Source organism: Manis javanica, chromosome 1 (assembly GCF_040802235.1).
Source record: "Manis javanica isolate MJ-LG chromosome 1, MJ_LKY, whole genome shotgun sequence".
Lineage (NCBI taxonomy): Eukaryota > Metazoa > Chordata > Mammalia > Pholidota > Manidae > Manis > Manis javanica.
In genome coordinates, this window is record NC_133156.1 from 123,648,975 (window position 1) to 123,664,188 (window position 15,214).

General features: G+C 37.9%; 1 protein-coding gene across 6 annotated transcripts in view; it reads left to right on the forward strand.

The window, feature by feature from the left end:
* Positions 1-15,214, forward strand: part of PRLR (prolactin receptor) — a 142,892-nt gene that overhangs the window by 78,082 nt on the left and 49,596 nt on the right. The window contains exon 1 of one of the 6 annotated variants that reach the window (XM_017674210.3): positions 12,969-15,209. The exons of the other annotated variants lie outside the window; for them this stretch is intronic. The gene's annotated coding sequence lies outside the window, so the exon portion shown is untranslated. Of the gene's footprint in view, positions 1-12,968; positions 15,210-15,214 lie in introns of those variants that run through there. 6 annotated transcript variants of the gene reach the window in all.

Here is a 15,214-nt window from a genome sequence, read left to right on the forward strand (position 1 = left end):
TAAAAAAAAGGAGAACAAATGAAATCCAAACTTAGCAGAAGGTAAAGATAAAACAAAGATTAGAGCAAAAATGAGTAAAATAGAAAATAGTCAAACAACAGAAAAAAATCAGTGAAACAAAGAGTTGGTTTTTGGAAACGGTAAACAAAATTGACAAACCCATATCTATACTAATTAAGGAAAAAAGAGAGTAGACTAAAACAAAATAAGAAATGAAAGAGGAGACATTATAACTGATACCACAGAAATACAAAGGATCATAGAGACATTTATGAACAATTATATACCACATTACCAGACAACCTAGGAGAAATTGATAAATTTTTAGAAGCATGCAACCTACCAAGACTAAATTATGAAGAAATGTAAAATCTGAATACACATACAAATAACATGAATATTGAATCAGTAATCAAACACTACACAATAAAAATTCCAGAACCAGACAGCCTCACTGGTGAATTCTACCAAACATTTAAAGAAGAATTAATGCCAATTCTGCTCACACATACAAAAAAATTTGAAGAGAACACTTTTGAAATTCCTGTTATAAAAGTCAGCATCATCTGATACCAAAGGCACCCAAAGACACCACAAGAAAAGAATACTACAGGCTGATAGCCCTGATGAATAAAGATGGGAAAATCCCCCCCCAAAAAATAATAAAAACCAAATCAAGCAACACTTTAAAAGGATCATACACTGTGAGCAGGTGGGATTTATTGTGGGAATGCAAGGATGATTCAATATATGCAAATCAGTTAATGTGATACACCACATTAGCAGAATAAAGAATATAAATCACATGATTATCTCAATAGATGCACAAAAAGCATTTGACCAAAGTCAACATCCTTTGATGATAAAAACACTCAAAAAACTAGGAATAGAAGGAAAGTACCAAAACATAATAAAAGCCGTATCAGAGAAATCCACAGCTAACATCATAAAACTGAAAGCTTTTCTTCTAAATCAGGAAAAAGGCAAGGGATGCCCTCGCTCACCACTTCTATTCAGCATAATACTAGAAGGCCTAGGCAGAACAATAAGGCAACAAAAAGTAATAAAGTCCACCCAAATTGGAAAGGAAGAAGGAAAATTGTTCCTGTTTGCAAATGACATGCTCTCACATACAAAAAACCCTGAAGACCCCATAAAAGTACTGTTATAAGAAATAAATGAATTCAGTACAGTTGCAGGATAAAAAATTAACATGAAAAATATCATTTGCATTTCTATACACAAACAACAAATTATCTTAAAGGGGGATATTAATAAAATAGTCCCATTTACAATAACACCACAAAGAATTAAATACTTAGAAATAAACTTAAGGAGGTGAAAGACTTGTATACTGAAAGCTACAAAAAATTGATGAAACAAATTAAGGAACACACAAAGAAATGCAAAGACATCCCATGTTCATGAGTTTGAAGATTTATTATTGTTAAAATGTCCATACTACCCAAGGCAATCTACAGATTCAATACTATCAAATGCAAATTCAACTCTACCAAAATCCCAATGGTACTTTTTAGAGAAATAGAAAAAACAGGTCTACAATTCGTGTGGAACCACAAAAGAGCATGAATAGTCAAATCAATCTTGAGATTGAAGGAAAAAGCTGAAAGTATCACACATCTTGATCTCAAAATATATTATAAAACTATAATAATCAAAACAGTATAGTACCAACATAAAGACAGACACATATACTGGAAGTGATTGAGAGCCTAGAAATAAATCGGTGCATATATGGTCAACTGATGTTTACAAAGTTTCTAAGAAAACACAATGGGTAAGAGATAGTCTCTTCAACAAATCATGCTGGGAAAACTGGATATCCACATGCAAAAGAGTAGAATTGGACCCCCATCTCACAATACCCACCAAAATTAACTCAAAATGGATTAAAAACTTAAATGTAAAACCTGGAACTGTAAAAATCTAGAATACATAGGGGAAAATCTTCATAACATTGATCTTGTCAATGATTTTGTGGATATAACACCAAAAGCGCAGGCAAAAAAATAAAAATAAACAAGTGGTACTATATCAAACTGAACACTTCAGCACAAAAAAGGAGACAATAGAATGAAAGAGTAACCTGTGGAATGGAAGAAAATATTTGCAAATCATATATCTGATAAGGGATTAATAGCCAAACGTTGGAAGAAACTCCTATACCTCAATAACAAAAATATTAATAACTCAATTAAAAAAGAGCTAAGCATTTGAATTGACATTTCTCCAAAGAAAACAAAATGGCTGCAAAAGTTATATTTTAAAAAATCCTTCATATCTCTAGTCATCAAGGAAGTGTAAACCATAACCGGGATGAGATATCATCTCACACTGTCAGCATGGCTACTGTTAAAAAAAGAAAAAGTGTTGTCATAGATGTGGAGAAACTGGGGCCCTTACATACTGTTAGTGGGAATGCAAAATGGTGCAGATGCTATGGGAAACAGTATGAAGATTTCCTTAAAAAATTAAAAGTAGAACTGTCATATGATCCAGCAATCTCACTTCTGGGTATATATCCAAAAGAATGGAAATCAGGACCTCAGAGGGCTATTAGTACTTCCTTGCTTATTGCAGCACTATTCCCAATAGCAACATGGACAAACAATCTAAATATCCATCAACAGATGAGTGGATAAAGAAATGTGATATATACATATGATGGAGTAGTATTCAGCCTTTAAAAAGAGGGAAATTCTGCAATATGTGACTACATAGATATTATGTTGACCTTGAAAATATGCTAAGTGACATAGCCCGTCACAGAAAGACAAACACTGCATGATTCCACTTATGTGAGGGATCTAAACAGTCAAATTCATAGAATCAAAAAGTGAAATGATGGCTACCAGGACCTAGAGGATGAGGACTGGGGAGTTACTAATCAATAAGCCTGAAGTTTTAGGTAGGCAAGATTAATAATGTTCTAGACACCTGCAGTACAACATTGTACCTATAGTAAAAAATAATGTACTATACACTTCAAAATGTTCTACATGGGTAGATCTCATATTAAGTGTTCTTACACAAGAAAATAATTTTCTTTGTTAGCTGATGAATATATGGTGGAGGCTCTGCTATTTCCTGTCTCAGCTCCAGTTGCCTTAGTCACTGATAAATAGAAATATAGGCTATTTCTTATACTTTTTACAAAGTTTTATAAAGAAGCAGTTATTAAGCAAAGAGAAATTAATTTTGTTTTGAAGCTTTAAGCATTTATTTATTGTTCTATTCACTCAGCAAATATTTGTTGTGAGCCTGCCATGAGCCAGGCAATCAAGCAATGTTTTGAGATAGAGGCGAAATAGGACCCCTGTCTTCAAGGTGCTCGTAACAGGCATGGCAAACTAATTTTCTTTGAGTTGCAATAATGTGCATACAAGGTAGAGTAGATGTGTAGACAAAGCAACAGAAATGCTCAAGCAGAGTTCAAAAATCCTTCTAATATATGGTGTGTCACAAAAAGGCTCTTACAGGGTCCATTTGGTAGGAATTGGCAACCTCCAAAGATTCATCCAGTTCTAAGGTTCAAAGAGATTTGTAGAATGGAGACTGCTTCCCTAAACCAGGAAGGAAGGCAATCATTGACTGTGCAAATGACACAAATTAGATGTTGTCCACTTTTTTACATGAGTCTATCAAACAGAGGAGCAGACGCTGAAGGGCAGCATTTCTTCTCTTTATTTGTTTTTTTCACAAATCACCCTCAGGGCAACGGGATGCTCCAGCAATAGGGGTCAGAAAAAAAGTTAGGAATTTCTGTGCTGTCAGAGAAAGTTTGTTCTCTGTTACCAGCATTTATGAAATCAATTTTCCATAACTGCTGGATCACACTGGTGTGAGAACCAGCTTTCCACAGCCCATCATATTTGTGTCTGGGGGATTTGAGAGCACTGATATTTTATGACAAATACAAAGGGGATGAGACCTATTCTAATGTATTCATTACTTGCCTTCCCATGCTGGTAAATAATATGGTAATTTGAGATATATAGTGTTCCCATTGCTCTTTTTTTGATTCCTAGAACTCCTGTCTTTTGTAAATCCTGCAAAAATCAAAGGCAAAATTGCCTCACAATTTGATTTTACATCCCTCTTATTCTCACTTTCTTGTGTCCACACAAGACATACAGTACATTTTTCTGTGCTTTGACCAGTGTTTTCAACAATACAGCCCTTTCTGTTCATTCTCTTACTGTGGAAAGTTCAAGAATAACTCAATGAAAATGAATTCATTTGTTGATTTACAAATATATATTAAGTATCTACTGTGTGCCTGATACTAGGCTAATATTAAACACAGAACAATGAGAAAGACGAAAACAACTGATTCAAGAAAAGTTTTAAATTTTTTTCAAATATTTCCAAAATTGGTGGCATCGTATAAAGACAAAAGAGAACATGCATAGATTCCTTAAATAGAAATGAATTAATAGTGAATGAAAGAACTCAAAAGCTCTCCTGAAACATTATTTCAACCCACAGTTGTGAGTAAACCAATAAACTGAAAAGAGAGCATGATGCCCCATGGGTTTTAGGAAGAAATCCCCATTTATAGATTTGGCCTTTTAAAAGCAGATGCATAGATCAGTTTTCTTAGAAATAATAATTATCCAGTATATTTTACTGAGAATAGCACTTAATTTATGTGAATTTAAATTGTCAGAATGTTTTGGCCCTTTGCGGTCAATACGTCTTTCCTTTATTTATTTAACAAGTATTTTTTGACCTGCTGCTATGGCAGTTTAACTTGCATAAGAGGGCAATGAAAACAAATAATTAGACAAACATCTAGCATAGTTATGATTTGCACTATGAAGAAAACCAAGGGTGTGTGTGTGTGTGCATACATGTGTGTGTGTGTGTGTGTGTGTGAAAATGGTACATTACATAAAGTGATAAGGTAGAACCAATCATGCAAATAGGGGAACAGATGAATTTCAGGCAGAAAACAGAATATCTACCTATTCTATCCAAAAGATTGTTCTGCCTGGACAAAAGCAGTGCAATTGTCTAAGCCAGTGCTTGGCTAATCCTACCTGCCATCTGTTTTGGTAAATAAAATTCTAGTCTAGGTTTTGTAAATAAAGTGTTTTGGGGACACAGCCACGTCTGTTCTTTTGTATCATGTCTACTGCTGTTTTGCACAACAGCATACCTTTACAGTTGCAGCAAAGGCCCTACATACCACAAAGCTGGAAACACTATCTGCCTCTTTACATTAACAGCTTACCAGTCCCTCACCTAAATCATCAATTGGGATAATTATTACATTTGTTGTCTTTTTTATTATCTTTTCTTTAGCCCTGTGAGGTCAAACCAACAGTTTGCAGAAATTCTGTAGTGATGATAGTTGACATTTATTGACTGGGATTATGTCCCAGGCACTCTTTCAAGCACTTTATGGGAATTACATTACACTCACTGCTCACAGTGGACCTATGCAGTGGGCACTATTATCACTCCAGCTTACTGATGAGAAAACTGAGACACAGAAAAGCTAAGTAACTTACTTGGTGTTGCCCAGCAAGTAAGTGGCAGCATGAAGATTCAAAACCAGACAACCTACATGGTAATCACTAATCTAAACTGACTTTACGCTTTCACATTCTGCAACTTCATCCCCGTAACAGACCCCATTGCTTACAAGTGTCTATCTTTTCCAAATTGGCACAAGTAGACAAACATCTTGCTCCAAAGAACTTAGACCTTGCTTTGTAGCCAAAGTTTACAGCTATTCCTTGCTTAGCATTCAGAATGTAAAGGCTTCCAAGTAATTTCCTCTCAAGCTTCACTGAGAGCATTGGGTAAAGAACCCATGCTTCCAGTAATGGCCCTACCCACACTAGAAATCCAGACTGGTTCTTGAATCACCCAAGTGTGCTCACTATTAAATGTACTTCCTAATTTCCCAGGTCTTTTTGGCTGCCAACACCACCCTTCTTTTTCTCCCCATTTCCTGAGGATCCAATGTAACTTCAGCATCATCTCCCTGGACTGCTTGGTGATTTCCACTAATATCCCAGATATGCTCCATAAAACCACATGTAAACCCACTTGAAAATCTATTTCATAAACCCCAAATTGTGGAATATTCGGTTCAACCTAGGCTCCTAGCCACCCTACCTGTGAAAACATATGGGCCAATGTCTATGAAAGATGCCTATTTCTAAAGCTTTTTTTATGCCAGCCTATATACTTCTGAAGAGATTTCCCACAGGTTGATAAAAGCTTCCACATGTTGCCTGCACTTAAATACACACCCAGTGAAAAGACTAAACATGAGAGAATTGCCATTTTTTCCAAGTCTGAATATGGGCTCTGAAGAGTTATTGAGAAAGCACAGTGTGTAAACAGCACCTAACCACATGGGTGGTCATGACCCCTGCCCTCATGGATTGGCAGGGACAGAGCCCAGTAAGTGAGCATATAGTGTAATGAGTGTTATAATGAACACGGTGCAGGATGATAAAATCGTCCAGAGTCATGGCACCCAGCTAGGAGATGACAGGGGAGGCCATAGTCAAGGAAGGCTCAATAAAAGGTAGATTTAGAAGGTAAAACTCATCAGACTTGGAAAGTAAGGTGGGAGAGGATTGGAAATTAATAGGTCAAGGATGACATCTGTTTCATCACCTGCATCCTTGTTGAATTATTACGGCTTCTCAGTATACATTTCTTCACACACCTGAAAGTGGTACTCACTCATTCAAATTAACACACATTCTGTAATTTCTCATGGATGTTACTGTGTTTCAAGATAGCAAGAGAATTGATCCACCCTCATTTTGCAAGTAACCAAATGAGAGATTTGGAACAAACAACTGGACTTTGCTCAGACTCACTCTCTTCATCTTCATAAGGATATTGAACAAAATAATTTTCATGTTTTCTTCCACCTCTAAAATTCTACGTTTTAAAATCCTGTCCTTTTCATATTTTCCTAGTCAACTTGCCGCATATGAAATTTCCCAACTCTGGTCGATCTTAGGATGGCGTATCTGTTAAAACTGTGTTACATGATGTGTCACACCCCAAATCTGAATGACCAGGAACTAAAGCCAAATAGGAGTTCTCTTTTTCTTAAGTACTAAGGAGTTCAGAGGCAGACAATCCACGGTTGATGCAGTAGCCAAACAATGGCATCAGGGACCCAGCCCCCTTCAATCTTTTTTCTTAGCCATCCAGAATCCCCAAGTCAGCTGCCCCATCTACAGCTTCAGGTCTGAACTTGGGGCAAGAAGGGCTATCAAGAAGGGGAAGACTCAAAGGGCTAGCTCAATCAGATTTATTTGAAAGAGCTTTCCTAGAAGTTCTTAGTGGCATTTGCTTAAGTCTTATTGGTCAGAACTGTGTCACGTGGCCACCCTTAGGAGGAGGGGAGGCTGGGAAATGCTCTTTTCTTTGGTTGGGTACATTGATGCACTAAACAAAATGAGGGCTGTGTTGGTAAGGAAGAAATGGAGAAGGGATATTTGATAGCTTGCACCATTTGCTGAAGGTTATTCAGATATAAAATTTTAAATACTTTAAAGTAAGTCTGGCATAGCTACTTACCAACCAGAACAGATGGCAGCCAGCTGTAGCAGTAATGCCAGCTGAATGGCAGCCCTCACATTTTTCTGATTGGTACTATATTCACTGCATATAGTTATTGTCCCTCATCCCACCATGAAATAAAGCCTAAGGCCATCAAGGACAAGATCATACTTTGCATATATTCTTTCTATTCCCCAGGAAAGTGACATTTACATACAGTAAGTGTTCACTTTTGTTGAAAAGGGTTGAATTATTCATATTATAAGCCAAGAATGAAACAAGGCAAAGAAGTGTCCAAGTTATTACCTATTCTGTTTCTTCAAGAATGAATGACTCCTTTGAATGGTGACTGTATAATCCTAAATGCCACAGTACTGTTGACTATAAACTGGCAGATGGATATGGGCTTTGAAAGTTATTCAAATCTCTTACCACTATTCAAAGGATTATTATAGGCTTAAAAAAAGGAAAAAGAAATGTTGCCTGAAATGAAAAGTTTCAGGCATAATAGAGATTCAGAAGACCTTTCTCTTCATTTATAAGGTTGATTAGAATGAATAAAGAGCTACCCCCACACTGTTAATATAAAGAATAAAGTAAAATCAGTTATTTAAAAAGTTGCATCTGGGTCTTCCAGCCTGTAATAAACCGAATAGTGTAATTTTTTCCTTCACTCAACTCTTCAGTATCCATATTGCTCAGAGGTTGGGATGGAGCATCTTACTTGATTTAATTTTCTTATAAACTTGATATTAACTCAAAAATTCATATATGAAACCCCATTCTTTAAAAATAAGTTAAAATTTTAATGTTCATGGTTTACTTTTCACCAATTAAATTTTCTCAAGTGTTTTTATTTTCTCTGCTTTACTCATTTTGAGATGGTATTTCACTTTCTACTACATTTTTCTCATTTGCTCTAACTCTCCAGTTTATTCTCCATTGTATGTGTTTCTTGAAATGCAATTCAAGTCCATCTACAATTATTTGGAGAATTAATGGACTATGAAGAAAAACATATGTATGTACAGATGGCCCCCTTACCATTTTTTGACTTTATGATGGTGCAAAAGCAATACACATTCAGTAGAAACTATCTTCAGATTTTGAATTTGGATTTTTTTTTGCCTGGCTAGCCTTATGCAGCACAATACTCTCTCTTGATGCTGGGCAGTGACAGCTCCCAGTCAGCCACTCAGTCACTAGAGTCAACAACTGACACACATACAATCATTCTGTTTTTCACTTTCAGTGCAGTATTTAATAAATTACATGAGATATTTAACACATTGTTATAAAATGGGTTTTGTGTTAGATGATTTTGCCCAACTATAGGCTAATATAAATGTTCTTAGCATGTTTAAGGAGGGTTAGGCTGAGCTATGATGTTGGGTAGGCTATGTGTATTAAAGGCATTTTTGACTTAATGATATTTTCAATTTGCCATGGGTTTATGGGGACATAACCCCATAGTAAGTTGAGAAAGATCTGTAATGTCCAAATGTCCAAATTGGCTTTGGCAGGATTTATCTTTGAGTCATCATTTCCAATACAACACCTCTCTGATGCAAATTATTCTTTGATGGAATAAAGGTTAGAATATAATGGGCACTTTGTTTCATTACTTTGATCTATTGCTTTGGCCCCTTTTAACATTTGAGGTATATACTTTTGTCTGTGGCCCTCTAGGGAAGTTATTTTATTTTTATGTTCCCAAGTTTATTATTAAAACATGATAGGTTCTTTTCTTTATACCACACATATTTAAGTCTAAAATGAACCTTTTTTAACACATTTTATTATTTTTGAAATTGGGATACATATTTTAACTTTTGGCATATCACGGTTTAACTGGAAGTATTTTTTTTTCTTGGCAGTAAATAAAACAATGGTAGCAAATAAAACAATTGATAGCATCTCTGATATATCAAAATAAAGTAATCTCCAACAATATATTTAAATATATGCCTGTGTGCATGGGCACAATTATAAATGGCTATTTTAGCCTATAAAATGGGATAAAACATATTAATATTTTAATACTTTAATATTTCAAAATGTTTCCAGCTTATTGGCTCCCACTAAAAAGGAACTGTGTTCTTCCATAAAAGATCTGACACATTACAGTAATTGTTTCCATGTCTCTTTTCTTCTCTCCCCTTGTTATTTAGTGATTGCACACTTCTTTGAAGTCAGAGAATAGCCTTTCATGGTATGCACTCAAATGTGTAGATGAGTCAAGTAACTGTATCCTAGTTAAAGCTAAAGGAGATTGTTTTGAAGTATATGAGCCAATGAGAAGACAAACTTGTGTAAGACCATGGTTTTCTTACTGGATTTCTAGGAGTCCTAGACCTCCATACAGGTGCCTCCAGAGGCACCACAAGGTACAAATGGGGGCCAAATGGATGGAACTGGTCACATGCTCTTTCTTATTCTCTTTCAGATACTCTTATCTGTTTTATATTTCGAGATCCCTTATAGAATTTCCATAAAGAAAAGAGCGTTATGTTCCTTTTTAAAAGGCTTGAAAGTAAGGAAGTTCAGGCTTTGTTTACATAGACCTGGGTTCAAATTACAGCTCAATCCCTTAAAACCTGTGTGATCTTTAGACCAATCAGTAACCTCCAAATTTATTTTTCTTTATGAATAAAATGAGGACAACAATATCTAATGTTATCACCAAGTCACTGAGGATTAAAAAATAGAATGTTAAGTATGCTTCACATTAAGTTCACACCCTCTGTAACTCTTTGCTAGTGTCCTGCATCAGAAATTGCAGGGTACTGAACATCACTGATTCTCAGTGACAAATTAAAAATTTCTGAGACTGAGAGATCTCTGAAATAAAAGGGTTTATTGAGCATCTCTAAAGGCTGACTCCTGGGGCAGGAAGTTTCTGCTTCACCAGGAGCCAAGCCAATGAAAAGAAACAACTTGTCCCACCAGGCTCAAAAAACAGGGGACACTTATAAGGGGTCTCAAGGAAAGAAAGTTCCCTGAATTCACATTGGCTACAGATAAGCAAGGTGGGTCAAAGTGCAATGGGACAGTCCAGAGATAGGTGGTTAATCCACAGAGAAGGTTTGTGGATTGGTTGTCAATGGTAGTCAGACACTGGTCAAGGGGGTGCAGTGGTCCCGAGAACCTTCTATTTAACTACTGAAATGACTTCATCCAGGAATGTGGAGTTTTTGGTTAGTCACAGCCCACAGCTATTGACTACCTTCCCTTGTCTCTCTCTCCCACTCTCTGGCCCTTATGTCATGTAATTTTAGGGCATCTCAGAATGTTTCCCTATCTACAGTCACTGATGTGATGTCACTTTTTCTTTTCAGTCTATCTCCTTCTACCATCTGCCTTTGCCATAAGATCTCAAGAAAGAGTTTTAGGTAGGTGCTTTTTTATTTTCATGTAAGGCAGTAGTTCTCAGAGTGTAGACTTTGAACAGCAGCTTCAGGACCACTTAGGAGTTTATTAGAAGTATAAAATCTCAGGCCCCTCCCCAAACCTAGGAATCTGATACTCCAGGGCTGGAGTTTAGCAATCTGTTTTTAACAAGCCTTCCATGAGATTCTGATACACACTGAATGTTGAGAAGCCCTGTAAAGAATATACTGATGTGGACTTGGTAGGAGTGGGCCAGTGCATAGTAGAGACAAGAGCAAGGAGTCACTCGTAAACACAATGCAGGGTGCTGCAGGGACAACAGGGGGACATTCAGAAGCCTGTCATGAAGGTTTGTGGAGTCAAGTGGAAAAGGTCATCCAGGAATAAGGAAGAAGGACAGAGGCTCAAGTGGCAGCATAATCAAGACAGAATAAGCAGAGATGCTGAAGCAGAAATGGACTCATAAAATCAAATGGATCAGCAAAAGTGAGGTAGTTATGTCTCTCCCTCTTGCGGCCTTTACTCTCCTCCTTCCTCACCAGAAGCCAATCCACATAAAAACTCAGTCAAGAAGCTTGTCGGACAAGGCAGCTAGAGAGTCAAGGGACTGGGACCAAAGGTAATTCTGAGATACTTGATTTGTCCTTTGTGCCATTCATCCAATCTATGTGTTCTTCTCTCTTCACTCCCCTCCTTTGACTTTTCCCTTAGCTGATTTCACTAGGAGAGAATCATTTTGTTTTTCTGACAGAATACTAAAGAAGTATTTTCTTCCTAATTCTGAAAGCAAGAATAGAATTCTCTAAGGAAAAATAACACAAAACTCTAAAGCACATAAAATTATACTTTATTTATATAGCCTTGATGCAAGGAAAGAAAAAATGTTCCTCAACCCAATGTTAGATAGATGATTTAAGTGACTGGGATGCATCCTACCAGCCCCAAGAAATACCTTAAGACAACCATTCTCAAACTTTATTGCCAGAGGGCACCCAGCTGGGTAGCTGTTTACTTTAGTCAAAATAGCAGTCAGACTAATAGTTAGGCTTCCTGAAGTCAAAATGATTTGTCAACTGATTTTTTTATTGTTAGTTTAATCTTTAACTTCATAACTTGGTGTTTTAATTTATCCAGACACAACTTTGGACCCTGAAGGTTTTCCAAATTATTCATCACCTTGCTCTCCAGAGTCAACAGAGGTCAATGAGGTCTCCATGCCACCAGATCTTGGGATAATAATCCAAGGGCAAAATAGCCATCAGAACACTTCAAACAACAAGCCCCCATCTCAGGGAACATCTCAAGAACTCACCCAATACCAACTATGTCTCAGTGTATCCTGATTTTTTTCTCCATCTTCATATGTGAAGAATTCTGTTGTTTGTTTTTTCATTAAACATAGCTGACAGAACTATAGGGCCTGTTTCTGAGAGCCTTCTGTTTTGATGGCATATTCTCATGACCACTTGGCAAGAATGAGAGGTCATTTGAGGGAAACCTTTTCATGCTCCAAGCAGCTGCGTCCTTTGCTAGTCCAAGCTTCTCACCCACTGGTGCACCACCTTGGAGGAGAGAAAGCAAGCCCTGTGAGGAAGGGATCAGACTCAGGGCCACTCAGTCTCATAGGAAAAGCACACAGCTTGAACACTTAAAAAGGGTCTTCAAAGGCATGACAGATAGTAGAAAGAAAACCCTGGCTAGTTGTCTCTATTTCCACAGAGGAAACAAGCTTAAAATGCTATTAATTGGGAGTTTAGTGAGAAAGAGATAAAAACTTCAGAATTAAATAATAGATTTGACTACTAAGAAAGCCTGTGGCACCTTCATTACTAAAGAGGCAGTCTGCTCTGGGATGGGGATCAGAAGAATGGGTAACAATCCAACCTTGGTCTCTAGTTGCCTGACTTCTCAGGGCCTCAGTGTTCCCATCTGTCAAGTAAGGAGACGGGTGATCACCAAAGTCCTTCTTTATACATAAACACCCTATGATATTTTAAAACAGGACATGTAACATTCTGTCTGGAGTGCATGTTAATAGAAGTTGACTATCTGAGGTTCCTTTCAACTCAAGAATTTACAGACAAATTCACCAATTTGTTTCCTATTTTGAGTTGCAAAAATATGATCAGATCCATATTAGATCATACCAAGGAGTTATTATTAATTCTATTAAATATGAAAATAGCACCATGGTTACATAAGATTGTAGTCATGATTGCCAGGTATATGTACTGAAATGGGTACGGGTAAAATAACATGCTGTCTGGGATTTGCTTTTTAAAAACTAAATAAATAAAACAACATATCCAATAACATGCCCAGATGTCACAAGATACCTTTCGGACTGTCAATCTTTCTGAATATGGAATCTGTTCTAGAAAAAGGAATTAGGAGCCTGGAGAAATATTGATAATCTTGATGTTTTGGGCACAGAGCCAAGAAGCTAGATGCTTGAGATGCCACCCAAGGTTTTTCCTGAAGATCTGGGAGGTTGAATTAATTTACTGTTTTTACCTTTTCCTTCTTCTGTGTTACATGGGTACATTGGTATACAGAAAGCAAATTCTCCTAAAGAAAATGGAAGTCCCGAGAGGTCCTAGTGACTTTGCTGGGACACCTACTAATGGCAACATCAAAGCCAGAATTAGGACTGACGGGTGAGGTTCTACGACTGTTCCTCCCACACCTCCTCCCACGCCTGCCAGGGAAGTACCCAAAATATACATACGCTTTTGGCACCATTTGTCCTGGAGGGCTTTTGCCTCTGTCCAGGATCCAGTCTCTTTAATCATTCTAGTGGTTAGAGCCCTCCTTTAAATAAAAAGTAGTAAGATGTCATAACAGTGAACTGTTTTAGCATCACTGGCTTCTTACAGAACATGACCGACTTTCTCTCCAGCAGGGGCATAGATGCCACATTGGAGTAGGGAATGGGCTGTGTCTCATTCGTCTGGCTGGCCAACTCCTATATAGTCCCACTATTCCTACTTGATTAAAAAATACTATCAAATTATAAATTGGTTCATAAAAGAAGTAGGAACTGGTCACAGAAAAAGTGTTTATATAAGCACACCTGCTCACTCAGACGCCAACCGTCTGCATCAGTTTCTTAGGGCTTCCATAACATGTACCACCACTGGACAGCTTCAGACAACACGTATTTATTTTTTCACAGTTCTGAAAGCTCGAAGTCTGAAATCAAGGTTTCAACAGAGCCATGCTCCCTCTCAGACTCTGGGTGGACCCCTTCCTCGCCTCTCCCTAGCTTCTGCCGGTGGCCAGTGATCCTCAGCTTCCTTGGCTTCCTTGGCCTCTATCCCTCAGGCCTCTGCTCTGTCGGCGCCTGTCCTCCCCGCGGGTCACCTTTCTCTCTCTTATAAGGACACAAGTCATAGTGGGTAAAGGCTCACCTTACCAGTACGACTTCATCATAACCAATTATGTCTCCAATGACCCTATTTCCAAAAAAGGTCACATTCTGAGGGACTGGAGGACTTTAATATCTCTTTTGGGGGAACATGATTCAACTTGTAATACCATCCAAACAAGCGACATTGTTAGAAGGTTTCCCTTGTGTCCTGTGTTGTGGCTCCTGACTTTATACACTTGTAGTGCTAAAAATCCACTTTTGTCTGCAAAGTGATTTTTGGCAAGAAGGATGGCGAGCACAGCCCTAGCTCTGTGGCCAGTGCCAGCCCCTCAGAAACACATGTGGGACGTGCTCCTCGGAACCCAGGTGGTCGCGTGCTGCTGGTTTAGTGACAGTAGAGTGGCTGCAAGCTGATGGGGCCCAGGGCTGCTCAGGCCATATGACTCACTCCTGCTCGCTTGCCCTTGCTGCACTGGCCTTACCCGCCTTGGTTCCTCTCTGGTGCCGAGCATTCATTCTGCTTTCCTGAGCACAGCTCCTTTGAATCTAGCCAGTTTGATTCTGTTACATGTGAGCTATAAAACAAACCCAAGCAAACCCACCATCACAAGCAAGTTATCTCCTTTTTTTTTTTTTGCAATGTAGGGAGGGGCAGCGGAAGCTGTGGGTATCACAAGGCAAATATTTAATCTGCCTGAAGAGTCAGTTTTCCCAGGGTAATCAGCAGACAGCTTAGTGTTCATCAGAGCTGCACAGACTGATCATAGAGGATGTTTAAGTCCAGGAACAAATGATACTGGGCACCACAATCTAGATCAATCTGTGCCTTCGCCCTCTACATTCAGAAGTAAACATCCAAACTTTGCCTGGCTGTCTGATGCCCAGGGTAAG